Source organism: Nothoprocta perdicaria, unplaced genomic scaffold (assembly GCF_003342845.1).
Source record: "Nothoprocta perdicaria isolate Ctin4 unplaced genomic scaffold, notPer1 scaffold_103, whole genome shotgun sequence".
Classification (NCBI taxonomy): domain Eukaryota; kingdom Metazoa; phylum Chordata; class Aves; order Tinamiformes; family Tinamidae; genus Nothoprocta; species Nothoprocta perdicaria.
The window spans coordinates 83,588-100,540 of record NW_020454128.1 but is presented as its reverse complement, the minus strand read 5'-3'; the positions used below and the strand labels follow the sequence as shown (position 1 = coordinate 100,540).

At 41.9% G+C, this 16,953-nt stretch overlaps 1 protein-coding gene across 2 annotated transcripts in view; it reads left to right on the top strand.

Annotated features, from left to right (window-relative positions):
* The window catches only part of SLC23A2 (solute carrier family 23 member 2), a 41,024-nt gene that overhangs the window by 1,351 nt on the left and 22,720 nt on the right, over nucleotides 1–16,953 (top strand). The window contains exon 2 of one of the 2 annotated variants that reach the window (XM_026043125.1): nucleotides 10,416–10,520. The exons of the other annotated variant lie outside the window; for it this stretch is intronic. The gene's annotated coding sequence lies outside the window, so the exon portion shown is untranslated. The remainder of the gene's footprint in view (nucleotides 1–10,415; nucleotides 10,521–16,953) is intronic. 2 annotated transcript variants of the gene reach the window in all.

Sequence of the window (16,953 nt, the reverse complement as noted above, 5' to 3'; positions counted from 1 at the left end):
AGTCATGGGGGAGGTTGTTGTTGTTGTTCTTTTTTTTTTTTTTTTTTTTTTTGCCTTTTTATCTTATTATTTGCCACATACAGCTGACAGGTAAGTGCCAGGCTCCCAGTTTTTTGTGCCAAATGCCTCATTTTCATGGGGAATGTCTGTGTATCCTCCCAGACACTGCAGCTGCTAGAGTAAGCTTGAAATTGCCCAGCTTAAGCTCAAAAGAACAGCAGGTGTGGTTAGCGGTCTTTCTGATGCCCAGAGTTTGATGCAGGCTGTAGAAAAGTAACAAAAAAGCAGAATAAATACTAGAATTATCAACTGCCACTGTGTTGCGCGCTGCTGGAGCATGACGTCTACCATGATCTGCCTGGTGATTTCACTGTAGATAAGGTATTATTGCAACATGTAGCCCAGATTAGTAAACTGGAAAATAATTCTTGAGATATGTAGAACCGATTGGATTAGCAGCCAATGAGCCCTGGCTTCAGGTCTTGGCCAGAGAGCTTGAATTTAGAGCAAAATGAATATGAAGGGACACTGGAGCAGGTTCAGCACTGGGTTAATAAGGAGGTTAAACCAACCCTGGGATTTTTATCATGGGTTAACCAACTGGATTAAACAATTCTTTAGTTTTAGTGAAGGGGCACACGGGAGCTGAGCATGTCTGTAAGAGAAGGAGCTAGGAAGTGCTTTTCTCCAAGGTGGGCTGGGTTCCTGCTGTTCCTTAAAAGGCCACATTAAGATGGTTTAAAGCCCATCCCAATCTGTTACTTGTCTGTCAGCCTCTAGGCTTAGCTCAAATTCTGCAAGTTACTTTCTAAAGGTGCCTGCTTTTCTAGTTCAGTAGATGCAAGAAGGATGGAAATAGGTCCTCTGGATATGGCCTTGTGCTTATATTCTCTCACTATGCTTCCATAAGGAAACAAATGTGAGGGAAAAACAGCTTTTCAAATAGCAGGATGGTTTGACCTGCACTTTTAAAAACTAAAATAAAGGCCTTGTCTTTGCTATTTTAGTTAGAAACACTTTTCTTCAGGGTGAGCTTAAGGTAAGAGCAGTGTTTTGTTTGGGGATTCTTTTTTATTTTTATTCCTTTTTTCTGATAGAAAAAGATACAACTGTTGGTTTTCCCTATCTTTCTTTGAAAGACTCTATAGGAGAAGATGCCTGTATGTGTGCTTTGCTATTTCAAAGGTTTCTTAATAGGGTAGGTTGGAGATTTTGAGTTAGAATCACTTTATTTGAGTTAGTTGAAGGCTTTTTTTTTTTTTTTTTTTCCTCTCCTTCCGGGTATAAATAGAAGTGTAAACTTCCTCAGTACCACAGACTTTCCTACTCTGCTGTGCCATGGCTGTCAGATGCTCTTCGGGTTGTATGGAGGCCATTCAGAATGAAATGGAGGAAACAACTCATTTTTAGTATGAATTCCTCAACAAGTGTCTGAACATCTGTAACGACCCAGTGTGAACTATACCAGTCCAGCCCTTGTAATCCTGGTATACACAGAGGGAGTAACTGGCACATCATGGAGAGCTAGTCCCGTTCCAAAACACGTAAGCTGTTTGGGAAGAGGTGATTCTCCTCCAGCTCTTCCTACAGGCAGGATCTTTGCATGAAGCAGGACACTGGAAAAATAGGAAACTCAAGACGGAAAAGGTTCTTGGAGCGCTTTCTTAATAGGTTTGTTTGATTTTCAAATGCTTCCGTGTGCCTTTTTCTTCAAGGTAGCAAGAGAAAGCGCGGAAGGCTGGGCAGGAAGGCTTCTCTTGGATCAAAGGTGATAGTTCACATACGGGTGAAAAAAGTTACTTCTATCACAGACTGTGTTTATAAAACCTTGGTGGGTCACGAGACCGCCTCCCAGCAGTTAGTGTGTTTTATTTTACCTGAGAGCTGCAGGAAGAAAATATTGACAGTCAGGATGAGTAAAGGGATATACGTTATGATGTAATATAAGGCAAGAATAAAACAAATAATTTAAAAAGAAAGCTGTTTGCCGTGTTCCCTAGCTGCTTCTTGGGGTGAGGCACATGAAGCCATTGCGCTAACCTGGTGGTACTGCGCATATTACTTCCATCGGGGGAGTATATTTTCATTATGAGCAAATATTTTTGCTTGTTAAATGGTCTTAGGATAACATTTAGTGGAAGCCAGCACAGAAATCAGCTGATAACGTGGGACATTTTCACAGTATGGGAACAAGTGCCTAGGTGTTCCCCTGTGAGTTTATTTTTGCAAACACGGGCAGAAGGTATCTACCTTTAAATATCCAGGCACTGTATAATTAACACCAATTAATAATTATTAACTACCCTCCAAAATATTGTATTTGAAATAAATTTACTTGTTTCTCTGCTGTGGCAATTTTGCTAAGAGCAGTGCATTCTTTGGAAAGGGGTTTGGATATCACTGGCACTTGTTGGTGGAAAGGGGAAACTATTTTTTTGCTCTTTTCCTAGAGCTGTTTGTGATAAGAAGCATGAAGCTGCAGTTTTTTTCCTGGCACTAAAATGATTGAACTTTGCAATTTCTGTAGCCAGACTTCACAATAAATTGGTAGACGGCATCAGAAATACAGCATAGATAGCAATATACCTTCTACCTTATTTTTCTGATGTACCTTGTGCTCTCACTTTTGAAGAGCTGGGATTTTGGTACCTAATCAGTCTAGCAAAGACTGAGTCTTTATTCCTAGTTCTGCAAAGATCCTTGACCATTTCCTTGGCTCTCAGTCCAGGTGTGCTTATATTTGCAGAGCCCTTAGCAGTGGGGAGGTATCTGTACTTTTAGTCTTTTAGGCTCTGTGTGGTAGATAAACAACAACTGAACTCGTTTATGAATGTGTGTGTGTACAGTAATCTTGTTGGATGTAAAGCAACATGTGCTTGTTAGTCCCTTTGTGGTGAAAGGGACTGAGGTCTTGATTCCCTTCTACGCTTGCTGTAGGTGAAAATTGCTTTAAGAAATGGTTAAGGGGGAGATTGATGCCACATTTGGATGTTTTTGATCCGTTTAAAACCTAGTGACAGCAGAACAGACTTGGATTGGTCTGTATGTCTCTAAAACTTGGGGTCTGGATTTATTTCCAAAGCAAATTATTGTAGTGTGTGTGTCGTTCGCACAATTGGCAGCAGCTTTCCGAGACCACCTCGTAGACAGCAAGGAAGCAAGAAAGGTGACTTATGGGGGAGTTTGTGCACGTGCATTCCCAGCCATTCACCTCGTGTCTGGATGCCGTTGGTTATGTTCAGGTTCTAAATACAGTAACGCTGCATTTAGACACACGTGTGTATTTAAAACACACTTTAATTGGCCTTGCTCTTATTTCTTGCCGGCTGTGAAACAGCAGCCTGGGGCAACAAAACCTATTTTAGTGGCGTGCTGGTGATTAGCACAACGCTTGGGAGACTGTAAAAGTCGAGGAGTGCAGTGCAGCTCAGAAACTTTAATAGGCAGTACCTTAAACACTTAGTTTACTAAGTGCTCTCTTAGCTGTGTTTATATGATGAGGTGTTTAATTTGCTGTTAGTGAGTTTGTCCTGGTGCCTTGTTGCCCAAATATTAGCCCTGGAACGGAAGCGCTGGAAATCCTTGACCGTTGGAGACTGCCATTAAGCACATTTTGTTGATCTCTATTTCTTTTCCAGCACGGGAGAAGTGAGCTTTATTTTTATTATTTTTTTTCCCGCCCCTCTAGCCTGCCTTGTTATTAATATCACTTATTTTGTATTTAAGTGTATAGTTTGGTGTTTCCATTTTGTTGTGCTAGTGGAAATGCAGACATATATATGTGTGTGTGTGTGCCTGTGTGTGCATTTGTTCTCTTTCCTATGCAAGATCTTACAGGTGTTTTCAAGAAAAACAGGCACATGGCGGCTTGTTTTGACTTTCACTTTTTATTTACGAGCTTTGAACGGAAGTAGAAAAGCTGCCTTGAAAAGCAAGGGGCTCTCTGTTTTGTGGGCTAAATAACATGGCCCCGAGTTAATGGTTTTTGTTTGCCTGTGTTTTGATAAGCTTTGAATTTTGATTGAGTATTTGCATCCTAATGGCAGGAGGATCTGAAGTTCTGCAATTTTTGTATTTGTTAAGTTCTAGAGTGCCAGCTGCTCCATGGGTTATAGCAGGCCTTTCCATTATGAATCCAAAATGAATCGCATCTGAAAGTTGTCAGATGTTCCTGATTTCCAGGGCGTCTCAAGAGTTATATTTTTACAGAACAGGGTTTTGAATGAAAACTTAGGGTGCAGTTTCCTTCTGAACATCTCTGTGTGTGAAGGCCAAAGCAAGAATGTGGATTTAGGCTGACAAAAGAAAAAGAAAAGAGAGAGGGGAGGAAAAAAAAAAAAAAAAAAAAAAGAAAAGAAAAAAGGAAACTCCAGATCCCTATTTCAGAGGACTGCAAGATTTATCTGCAATTTTCTCCTGCCCTTCTGAGTCTTTTCATCTACAGGACCAATAAAAGGCTCTTTGTTGATATTGGAAGTGTGCGTTTGTAGCAGTATCACTTAATTTTGCGTGCAAAATATGGTGAGTCCCTTCTCCTGTGAAAAACCATGCAAATTCCAAGTGGAAAAATAAAACACAGCTTGGTGCAAATGGTGAACTCTGGTGCAGGCCAGCCCTTTCCTGGGCTGCCTGCTGGGATACAGAGGTCTCTCAACACCGAGCGGGGCTCTTACTCCATGGGTTTCATACAGGCTGTCACTTGGGCTGCCCGTCCGCTTTGTTTGCAAACATTGGAAAAGGGAAAGGCAGGAAACGTTGGCTCATGTTGATGGTTCCTGATCTTTCCCTTAAATCCGTGGCTCTGAGGAGCCCCTGGTATGGGAGGGGAAGGACCACTCTATGCCCCTCGTGTGTCACTAATGAGCTTTCATCTGTGAGGGGACCAGGACCAAGCAGCTTTACACATCATCATTAAAAGCACTAGTAAAGCACAGCTAGGCCTAGCAAAGCCATCAATTAAACCACCTATGAAATTTCTCAGTGTAGATGAGCCTGAAACAACAACAACAAAAAACAATGTGACAGCTCATCTTAGGCTGTGCTATTTTGAAAAAGATTTTATGATCAATGCTAGGTATTTTAAATGGCGCTGAGGTGTACTACGCCCTCCTCTCTCCACCTGCTGTATTAAGATCCACATAAAATCACTGGTTTTGTTCTGTAGGCTGTTTTACTGAATGGCAGGTAATAGATGTATTATGAAGACAGCAGAGCATGCGAGTGTCTTCAAAGGAGAGTGTGTCTGTATTGGTCTTTCCTCCTCTTAATTATTGGAACGTGAGATTTTGTTTGAGGGCAGAATATGTAACAAAAGGATATTACTCCAAAAACTTGTGATCAAAACTTGTAAATCAAGTGATGCCAATTAAGTAAGAATAATTGATTTTTCTTTAGTACTGCTGTATGGATATCTGCATAATAGCCCTAATATTAAGATGCAGAAACTGGTAAGGTCCAATACTGAAACCACACTCCTGGCTACAAAACATGTTGTTTTCCTGGCCAAAATCCCAAGAAAAGTATGCCGTTAAATGCTGCCAAAATGTTTTTTCATAAAAGGCTTGTCTTGCCGAACAGGCTTTCTTTCAATAAATTACAGCTGCTATGAATATTATTCTAAGTAATCTGAACTCTGTCAAAATATTATCCAGTTTTGTGATTTCCTGAGCAATCAGTCCAGTATTAAATGGACCGTTTGATTTCTGTCTCTTTGGCTGGAGAGTTTTTATAAAGCCTTAGCAAGCATTTTTGTTGCTCACCAGGATACTTAATGCCTTTATTTATATTTAATGTGCACTTAATTCAGGGCTTACATTTAGAGAAAAAAAAAAATCCAAGCTATGGAGCTAAATTTTGTCATGTTTCCCTTCATGTTAACATGTTATGTGACACAGACCAGAGCTCTGCTGTGGTTCAGCAGGTCCGTGCCACCTCCTGCCTCTTACTAATGGTCCCTGTGTGACAACAGGCCTGGATTTGCAAATCCTGGGAACTTTTGGGAGCAAGCAGTATTCCCAAATGCAGATTTGAGAGGAGGTGACCCAGGATTGCAGAGCATGTAAATGTTTTCACCTCCATCTCCATGAAGTGTGAGCTTGGGAATTTAATGAGTGGGTCTGGTTAGAGACGGGCCTTTCTCTGAAAACACTTTCAGCTTGTCGTGAAATTAATAAACTAGTAACTGGTTGGCTTAAGTGGGAATAAAATGCAGGATTGCGTACAGTTGTACAGTGCAGGGCAAATAATAAGTTGTACTGGGGCAACTTAAAAATGGTTAGCGGCTGTAATTTGTATTTTTTTTTTTCCCCCTGTGGAAGGATAAGTGATTCTGGCGAACAGAGTTCTGCGTTGTGACCGAATCCCGCGGGACAGATGCCTGGTCAAGGTTATCAGTGGGAAAACCTCTGTAATAGTGATGGCTTAACTGCTCGTGCCCTGCCTATTGGAAGAGCGCCAGATGAAGAAATTCCCTTGCTGCTGCAGGAGCTGCCTGTGTGTAGGGACTTGCTTTTGGGTGGGGATTGCAGAGGCATCAAAAACTGCCCTTGCAACCATCAATGCTTCAAAGCCAGAAGTTGCTTGGCATACAGAGTTGACGCAAAAGCTGCCTGCACAAAAGCACAGGAAGAATCATACTAGCTTTTCACCCTTTGTGCTTGAAAGCCTGGAAACATTTTTCTTTTTCTCCCCTGCAAGTGGGTTTAAATTCGTTGCTAATTCCCAGGAAAGATTTCTTGAAATAATCTGCAAGGAATGAAAGGTCACTGAGGAAGGAGGGCATAACACTCTCCACTGGATAATTAAAAAGAAAATTAAAAAGTGTGCTGAGTTTGAGATGGACTTGTGGCCATGCTTTGAAGATTAAAAGGGCTTTTTCCTTTCGGAGGAAGGTGGATGGGATCGGTGGGAGGAGGAGCGGCTGTCACTGCAGCAATTGGGCAGCGCCGAGATGCCATATTTGCCATTYGCTTGCTGAGCCGTGAATGAGATAGCAGGACCACAGAAATAAGGCTCTCTGCTTGCTTTCCCCTGCTTTCAAACTCATAATTTTGTAGCCTTCTACCTGACTAGTTGCTATTTAGTGCAGATGGATTTTTTGTAGGCATCTGAGCAAACAGCACTGTTAAGCTCAAAACTCTACAAGAGCTTTTGCCTTTAGAAAATGAAAATAGCAGGAACTTACCTGGAAAGTTCCTGTCTTCAGTGTTTGTTGAACAACCTGCAACCAGCTCGGTCTGCTTCTCTTTTTCAAGTCCTGCACTTCTGGGACCGTTTGCAATCAAAAAAGGAAGGTGCAATGAGCTAAAACATGAGGATGCTAACACATTTTTGCAACAGAACAGCAGCAAAATAATATAAAGGTAACAGGAAAAGATGACAAAAAGTGCAACTTATCAGACACTATGGGCAGATGTTTCAAGTCTAGACTTAAGACTATAAATTTGCACTTCCCCGCTGTGTTTTGTTATTTGTGGCGTCAAATGGGGCAGCAAGAGCAGCGTTGTGCTGATCATGGGTTTTGTTATCTGCGGTTAGAGCCCACAAATACACCTAGAAGTGCTCCTGTGCTGTTTATGAGAGCCAAAGAGACTGAATTTGTAGATGGGAAGTGTAAAAGCATTTGAATTTTAGGTTTATTTGGTTTAGGCTAATGTGTATTGCTGCCTTGCTGGGTTATTGCATACATCATTTTGGTGGTGTACTGTTTGCTCCTAAACATGTCTTGAAAATGCTTACGTTTCTTGTCTGGAAATAAACTTCTTGTCTTTATAACATGTGTGGTAGTATCCCAAAGCCTGAAATTTTCTTTTAAGTGTTCACAAATATCCAACTGTAGGAGTAGTCTTAAGAGAGACTCTGTGAGATGACCAGTAAGTGAATTCAGAATTTGAAAGGAAAAAGAAAAAACACTGAACACCAAGCGCAGCTTTTCTGTATCTTGAAAAATGAAACTTCACTTAATGTGCACCAATTGGCAGCCTCTTTTCTGGTAGAGGGATGAACCTTCGAAGGAATTGACTCCTGTAGGAGAAGCACACATGATACCCAGGACTGTGCAGCATTAAATGAGTTAAATGGTAAGCTTTCAAAGCAATTTCAGTAATTCTTTGTGTGTATTTGATAGCGTCATTAAAGAAGAGAACATTGAATGTTTCTGTGTTAAAGGGCATCTTCTGTGAAGTGCTTTTCCAGCAAATTTATAATTCAGTGGATTTATGCATGTCTCGGTAAGATCAGACTTAACGGCCTTCTCTTCCTGCTCTTTAAAAATTAGTGGAAGCGGGTCTGTTTATTCCCCCCATGTGCAATGCCCTTGTTTTTGTGCTGTGTTAAATGCATTCTAGAGGATAACATGGGAGGCTGCTCAAAGAATTCAATTTCTTGACCTAAGGAATTCCAAGTGTGTTAGGACTTTGCTAGACAGACTACTCCAAACTGTAGTAGAGAGGTTTATTTTGCTGCTGCAGATGAGGCATCCTATACCTCACTCTGCTACTGGAAAAGATGTTCTTGCACGTGACATCTGCCTTTTTCTGAAAGCCTTGTCCTCAGAGCAGGGCCTTCCAGCAGGTCAGTGTATGTGAGGCATCTGCTTTGTCAGAACCCCATTGGTTTTCTGTTTCTTTTTTGTTTGTTTTAGATAACCTGCAAGGAGAGGTGCTCTGCTCCAGAATTTATCAGTGATTGCATCAGGCGAACCCTTTCTTTTGGTGTGTTTGTTTTTCCTGTTATCACCAGACAACATGTGAAGGTTCAAAGGAGCGATTTAGTTGCTGGGCAGTTGCCATTGCTGGGTCATATTGGTATCAGCCTCCATCATGATGAATTAGCTATTTTGTCTCATCCTTACGGATAGAGAAAGCAGTTTTCAATAGAGTAGTAGGTGACTTGTTGCCTGACCTCCGAATGTAGCAAAGTTGTGAAGGATGGTCCCAAAGTAAGTTTTCTAACTCAGAATATCACCTCTAGTTTACCTCATCAGTTTGTTCCCTCCTGGCATTTACAATATTGCAGAATATTACATTTACGTTATGCCTTGTGAGATAATCCACTGTCTGGAAAACCTGGCTGCAGGAGTTGAATCTTAACATTCATCTGAAGTTCATTAGTGGTTAATTACCTGTTTGCTGTGTGTGATTTAACTCGAAAAACCTGCAATCCGATCAGTCCATATGGGTTATGGAAGCTGCGTTTAAGAGAAGACATCTGAACTATTAGGAGCTTTATTAGTTCTGCTTTTGTGTGAGCAAAAACACTTGGGATTCAGAAGTTAAGAACTGAAGAAATAACCTAATAAATAGAAAAGGAGTAGGTGGAGGAGGTCACTTTTCAGCTTTTTCAGTGAAAGTTAATTTTAGAAGCCAGTGTGATTTTGTTAATATGCAAACATTGCAGAAAGTTGTCAGTGGAGATCATTGGTTTCCTTTGCGGTCTTAGCAAGTGATGAACAAGCTGTATTGCATGTAGGAAGTATCAATTTTCAATGAAAACTCCCTTATTCAGTAGCTCCCTCCTTGCTTGAGGGAAAAGCGCATGCCAGTTTTTGATCTGCTGGTGAGCCAGAGCCTTCAGGTTTTGAGCTAAACAAGGGAGCAAAATGTGGCAGCCCCTTAACAAAATTTTAGCTTGCTCCCTTAGCTCCTTAAGGGGAGAGAGCTACAGGTGGCGCCACTGGCTTGCCTTTTGCCTCCCCAAAGTTGGGTTCAAAATGTGCCTTTTAAGGCAAGGTGAGCTCATGACTCAGTACTGGGCTTTTACCTATATTGTTAATGATTTTTGGATGTTTCAAGTCTCACTTTTTTTGTTCTTGCCTCTCTCCCTAACCTTGTCCTAGGAATTTGAGCATCACTTTTACTTAACTTTCTCTATTAGTTGCATGAATGAGCCCAACACAGCGTATACTGCATATTTTAATGAGCTTACCAAAACCTGAAATTAACCTTGTATTGGAGATATGACTTCTGAGGTCAGCGACTTTCTGTTGAAGCTTGCCTAATTACTACTTTATATATTCYCTTGCAAGTCACACAACTTGAGGTTCTAGAGTCGCTCGCTGCTCATCATGGAGATAGGTGGCAGAAAATCACCATCCTCATCACAGCTCTCAGGCATGTAAATATTTACCTGGCTTGATTTTGGGGGCTGTCTCTTCTGCTGACTTTTCTGCCCATCATGCTGCAGGTCACAGAAAGCCCTTGGGGTTGCTGGTTTGATTTGTACACGCTCTGCCGTTACTCAGAGATCGTGTCTATGGCCAGGATGTGTAGTAACAGTGTACGGCCGTGGGGTGTCTTTCTGTATTTCGGCTGTTGTGTAATGCCCGGCAGTTTTGATTGGACAAAGTACAGTTATACAATGTAGTGAGCCCAACCAGATTATAAAAATCCTTCTTCTCTATGTCTGCATCCTTTCAGACGGTGACTTGCAACTTGAGCTCTTGCACTTTGCATAGGCTGGAAGAAATGCTGTAGAGGAGCTGACTGGGACGAGCCCTGGAAGTCTAGTGCAGGTTTCCTAAGGTAAGAGCTACTTCCAATTCAGGCGTCACTGGGGATTGTTAGAAATATTGAACTGCTTTAGTGTGAGCATTATTATTGCAAGATGAAAATCACACTAAGAGTAGGATTTGAATAGCTAAWTTTCAGTATTTTAAGGATCTGAAGACTTTTCATTTAAAAAATATTAGTGTTACTGAGAGAGAGAGAGAGAGAGAGAGAGAGAGAGAGAGAGAGAGAGAGTGAGTATTTACAGTCTTTCGTGTTTACCTGAGCATTTTGTCTTCCTTTTAGTTTCAAATTGAGAGAAAATTGCATGAGGTTCTTACAATAAGAACAGGATTTAAAAATGCCTGCCCACAGAAGTGTAGCGTCTTGGTTAGTTTTTGGAAATCTGATGTAAAATATCTGCAATATAGGAGATTGTTAAGTGGAAAGAAAATATTTACTTAAAGTTAAACTTAATGGAACAATTCTATATAACAGAATTAAGTGTGTAAACAGGAGGCTTTATATTGCTTACGAGACTAAAGATTTTCTTTGAGCCAGGAGACTCAAAAGTAGACCCCGGAATGCTTAATTCTTTGGAAAGAAACTTCACATGCAGGGTTGAAAAAGCTGGCACGTTACCCAGGTTTGTTTTAATAAATGGAATTTTTCCTAGATGAGTCTCTAACTTTACCTTTGTTTTAACATGATTAGGGTCTCGAGTGAAAGTAGCTTACATGAAAGCACCAGGAAGAAGTGCAAAGCAAGATAAGAAAGGAACCAATGTGTGTTCAGATGGCACGGTGCAGGAGCTTAATGAGCTGTGTATTAAGATCCATAGTAATGTGGAGRTATCTGAAGTCTTAATTATTAATGCACCACAGGGAAACTCTGAAGGCCGATACTATTTTCACCTGATTTAACTTGTGCCATAAGCACCATGGCAGGTGTTCTGACTAAAAGATTATGAAGCAGTAATACATTTCTTAAAGCAAACTGAGGCATTTCATTTGTGTTGACCATGGTTAAGAATGTTAAAGGTGTTACTTGATATCGGTCACCTGTTATCACCTGTTACCAAGCTGTGTCTTGATTTGCATCTCCTGGATTTTGCTTATACCTTCAGAAAGATGTTCTAGCACCTTGTGAGTTTCTCCTGTGAACTTTTCCCTTGGCCTTCCATTAGGTCTCTTAATACAGACAATTAACTCTCTTACAGAGAGTGGTGCACACAGTGCATGGAAATTTGGCATAACTTTTGCCTATGGGAGCAGTAAATACAGAGAGAAGTGGGGCAGAAGATGAGCAAGGAAAAGCTTGACAAGTGATTTGAAACCAAACACGTCCCTTCAGGTTGTCCCACGTCTTGGAAATACTCCTGTTTTACATATCTTTGTTTCAAACTATAGTTTAATTAACCATTCTGAAGAAGAAGAAAAAATATTGATCAACTGATTGATCAACTAATTTGTAAAGCTTGTACAATCTTTTGTTAAATATTTCATTCAGTTGGATTTAAGGCAGCTGCTGAACAAGCTCATTCACCCGGGAAGTTAATGAGATTTAACTAATGTGCTTTAAATGGAGAGAAGGTTTGAACTCCTAACTTTCCTGCATGTCTTTGTGCAGACATGCTCTCCTGTTGGTCAACTGCTAAGACGTACAGTTCTGGCCGGCAGTCAAAATACCAACTGCTTAAAAATTCATTAGTGCCTCCAAAGAAAGAGCCCGTTTGCTCTTTGAAGACTGGCTTTGAAGCAAAGCGCGAAACCGATTTCAGGACCAAGCCTCCTTACAGTAACTTTTAAAATCTTATTTTTAAAAGCTTGACTTTTAGAAAGCTTTGGCATGATTAGCAGTGCTTTGTCCACTTCTAACGCAGGTGAAGGGGAATGATGCCTTTATTTAATGTTGCTGATTTGAAGTACTCTTCTTTCATACCTATGGATCTCCTTGCTCTTCACTGGAGCAGGGAGCCATCTGTAGCTTTTAAAGAAATGATGTTTTTTTGGTGCCCTTTAAGGGAAAGGAAATCTGGGTGCAGTGAGTAGAGACTAATCCTAAGAGTTTTTCTGATCAGAGAGGCTCACTTACAAAATCGCCCAAGGAATCGCCTTGCTTCAGGCTGAAGCCTGAAGGTGGTTTTGCTGCATGTAGCAACAAAAGCAAAATGTAGGTGCTCCGCAGCCTTTTCCGTGGCTGTAAGACGGTCAACAACTCTTGCGAAGCGGAAAAAAATGCCCTTTGGGCTCAGCTCTGTGCCAGGCCAGTGCGTGGGCAGGGAGCTCCGYGGAGCCGCGGCCGAGCGCCCGTCTCGAGGGGTAACAACGGGGCTGGGCTGAGGCGGTTGCGGTTGGGTTCTGTACCCAGGGTTCTGTCTGCATGGTGCTGAGTCCCAACTGGCTTTTCTCAGCCCCATGGATGAGGTGTGTGGTGATGACTCCTTTGTAAAACGGACCTGCTTGCTTTGGAGGAAAACAGCAACGTTTTGGACTGCATTGAGCCAGATGGATACTAAGTGCTTTCCTTTGATCACTTCTAATTTGGTCGTTTGTGTTTGTTTTTCTGAGAAAGCACTGCTTCATTTTAGCAACTGAAATTTCTCTGAATTAATGTGTTAATTCTGTTAGCGGGCACAGATGGCTGTGGCTGAGAAAAGGACAGGGAGGCTCTGAGGCTTTCCTGGTATGAAAATTGGGATAACTCGGGACTTGCGAAGGTGATGACGAGCGTAAACACAAATCCCAATGCCCCCGGCTCTGATTTAATGTGGGCAAGGCCAGGTGTGTTTAATAACAGGAAGTGGAGTCTTTGTTTCTTAATACTTTAATGGGTCAAAATCAGAGGAGAATTTTTGCACAACTGGCTTAACTGGAGCCGATAACCTGGATGGAGCTGCTGTTCCATAATTAACTGGGAATTGCATTGTGTGTAATCATTTGTCTGGCCAGGGATAACTGCGCCCTGTAAGCAGACTTGTCTAATTGGAGCCTCTCCAAAATTCCCTAATTGTCCGCTTTGAGTTTAAAAGCAGTCCTGGTGCCCTAATCCGTTTGCGGCCATTCGGCAAAGGCATTTCTTTCAAAACATGTGTGATCTCTTGGCTTCCCTCCTGCTGCCTCCTGGGCAGTCAGCATCTCCTGGGATAGATCCCGGCTCATCCCAGCGGCTCATCTGCTGGTTCTCTCCCCCGACCCCTCTCCTGATGAGTGTCAGCTGGCAGGCAGCGCTGTGCTGCAGGATGCAGCTTCTTCCTGCATCTTCGTTGCTGTTCGTTGCTGTAGAGTAATATTAAACAACTCGGCCTAAATACACTTTTTGATGTATCTATAAACTAAAGAATGACACCACAATGCGTTTGGTGGCGCAGTGTTTTTGTGGCTGTCTGACGCTGCAGGAACTAGCAGTTCATCTTGACTTGCAGCCCGTAGCGGATCCTTTTTGGGAACGTCTCCGTAGCACATGTAGAACCAGGGACTGATGCAGTGAGCAAGATTTCAAAACCAGCAGTGTGTTCTGCTCCACTTCCAAACTGGATGTGTTTTGACAACAAAATACCCCAAAGTTTCTGTCTGGCGTCTGTTGGCAATAATACGTTCTCAAACTCCTTGGTTTGTRTTTAGACACATGGTGTGCTTATTTTTCAGAAGTGGCAAATACGTGAAGCTGCCACTGGAATTGGTCGAACTTGAGATCCCCCATAGTCCAGGTTATTTTCCTAACATGTTTTGAATGTATCTACAATTTAGGGGCAATTAAGCATGGTTGTTGGGTTGGACAACTTCTGGTTGAGCATCCACTTGCGGGAGAATCTGGTTGAGCTTCACATAAGCCCGAGAGCTAATTAAAAACAATAATTTGGAGTTTATAATTAAGCTATCACCTTAATTTGATTCTAATCTCCTTATCGAGTGCTGCAGACAGAGCTCTTTGGCTCATCAGCCATCTGTAAAAGCCAAGAAGGTCCCGGGTTGGATCCTGCTCCGCTCCTTCTTCTGGTCTGAGCCGTCTCACCAAGTCACAGACCTCCATTGAGTGCTCCCGGGAGCTTTTCCATCCCTACGCTCTAGAGAATTGGGTCTTCTGACACCTGTTTCTGGGTGGTGTCCTTTCCTCTACAAAAATATCCCCTGCTCAGCAGCATAGAGCCACCAAGTGTAGGCCAGTTGCCCCATTTCTCCTGCAGAGAGGAGGGGACCACTGTTATTCATTAACCACTTAATAATTCCAAAGGGTTAATCTGCAGGGCTGCTTGTTGAACATGCTGGGAGATGAGCATGAGAGGATTAGCGGCGGATCCTGAACACAGCCTTGCTTCTCAGTGCTGCAGCTGCCAAGCTGGCATGTGGACGTTTCCATTCAGTAGATTATGTCTGTCAATACTGACTTTATCTAAATCACTGTGAACCACTGTGAGCTTCTGGCCTTTCCCAGTTAATCCTGTACAGGTATTGAAGGCAATTTGATACAGCGAGAGCTGTTAATCAATGTATTGGCTGCAGTTTCGTTTCTCACGTTTCCATTTGATCCCAAGCAGCAGATAACCTCATGTACTTATCTAAATTTGATCTTTTTATCTCTCTAAAGAAGGAATTTTATCTCTTGATATGCTGCTTTTCTGCTTCTCATGGGTTGGGATTGTTTGGGATAGAACATCCAAGTATCCTTATTTAGCTGTTGTCAGTTGGTAGGATGAGAGGTTTGATAAAGAACAACTCTCTTTTGGGCAGCCCTCTCTGCTGCCTATAGGTTTGAGTTGATGGTTCTGGTGGTAGAATACAACTTTTCTGAAGATCTGTGGTTGACTACTGTGCCATATAGGCCCGAGTTCAATGCTGAGCAGAAGTCACCAAAAGTTGTGTGTTAATTTGAATGCTGCTTTTTGGGAACCTTCCTCTTGGAGATCACAGTGGTTTCGTCCTAGCTCTTGTGCTTCTCCTGAGAAGAATAACTAGGAGTTGCCCTTTATGTGTTCCCGTGATACATTCCAGAAGAACAATTCCCAAGGAATTATCCTGTCTTACTTGAAGACAGCAGGTCTTAGTGTCTTGCAATGCAAGGTAGAATAAGATTATACCCTCTTCTTGCCTGGCCATCGCTGGCGATGCTGGTTAATGCTGCCTAAGGTGATTATCTTGCCAGAATACCTTAAGCTGGGTCTCCAGAAAGACAGATTTCCTGCTGGTGTAACTTTTACGCTAATGTTTTGCTGCCGCGACAGTATTTTTGGAGGGAGATTCAGACGTTTTTYCCCCTTTTCTTTCCATATTTGAGATTATAAAGCTACCAGAGGAAGCCAAGCCTGTCCCCACCACTGTTCTTCTTGGAGACTTAAAATAAATAAATAAAAACAAAAAGGCAAATTCCTTTTGAGGGTGACAAAGCACTGGAACAGGCTGCCCAGAGAGGTTGTGGAGTCTCCTTCTTTGGAGATCTTTAAAACCCGCTTGGATGCAGCCCTGTGCCACGTGCTCTAGGTGACCCTGCGTGAGCAGGGGGGTTGGACTTGATGACCTCTGAGGTCCCTTCCAACCTTCGGCATTCTATGATTCTATGATCCTTTTTTTTTCTCTCTTGTTTTTTTTTGGGGGGGGGGGGAACCTTCATATCTCCACACTAAAAATGGAGAAAATGTCTCAGTTTTCAAAGTATACAAAAGTAGTGTGGTTATTCAACTGAAATGCCTTCTTTTTTTCTGAAATACATTTATAATCTCAAGTACATGAACTAGTTCTCTCCTGTAGTCTTGAATTTGAGAGGAATGATTAATTATTCTATCTTAATATTGACTGTAAAAAAAAAAGTCTTAATTAAATCCGTATTAGAAGATGCTACTTTCCATCTCATTTTACTTTAATTAGGAATGCTTCAAGGGCATTTTGGGGGCCATCTAGTATATCTTATGTATGTATATATTCTCTCTTCAAGAAATCACTTTGAAAGATAACWATCTTCTTTCTTCTCAAGTAGCCAGAATTTTCTAGCAAATGGGTAATTAACAGCTATTAAGAGGCTCTAAAATATTAGTACTCTGTAATTTTTCAAGCCGTCCTAAATTGCCCTTAGCAGAAGGGATTTTGTCAAGCTTAATTATTTTTGCAATTACAGGAGATGTTTGAGCTGCTGGCATTTTCTTGGACAGTGTTTTGGAAGGGTTTAAAAGCTACTTTTGGGGTTTTCTAGTATCTGTGTGCTGAGTTTTCTTGAATATCCATTAGCTGCATTTCAACCTCTGGCAACAGTGTAGTTAAAAATGTCATTAACGTGCTTTAGAAGCCACCCTGGTGTGCCCAGGGTGTTGCTGCCTAAATATGTTCTTGGGTGTTTTTGCCCAGAACGTCGCTCCATGATTATGAAAAGAGCATTTTCCAGGTCTATAGCTTGGCTTGGTTCATCCTCCCCTGTCTGCAGCTGCGCTCCCCTTCCTGATGCTGGATGAGACCGGAGGCTGCAGCCCTGCGTCTCTCAC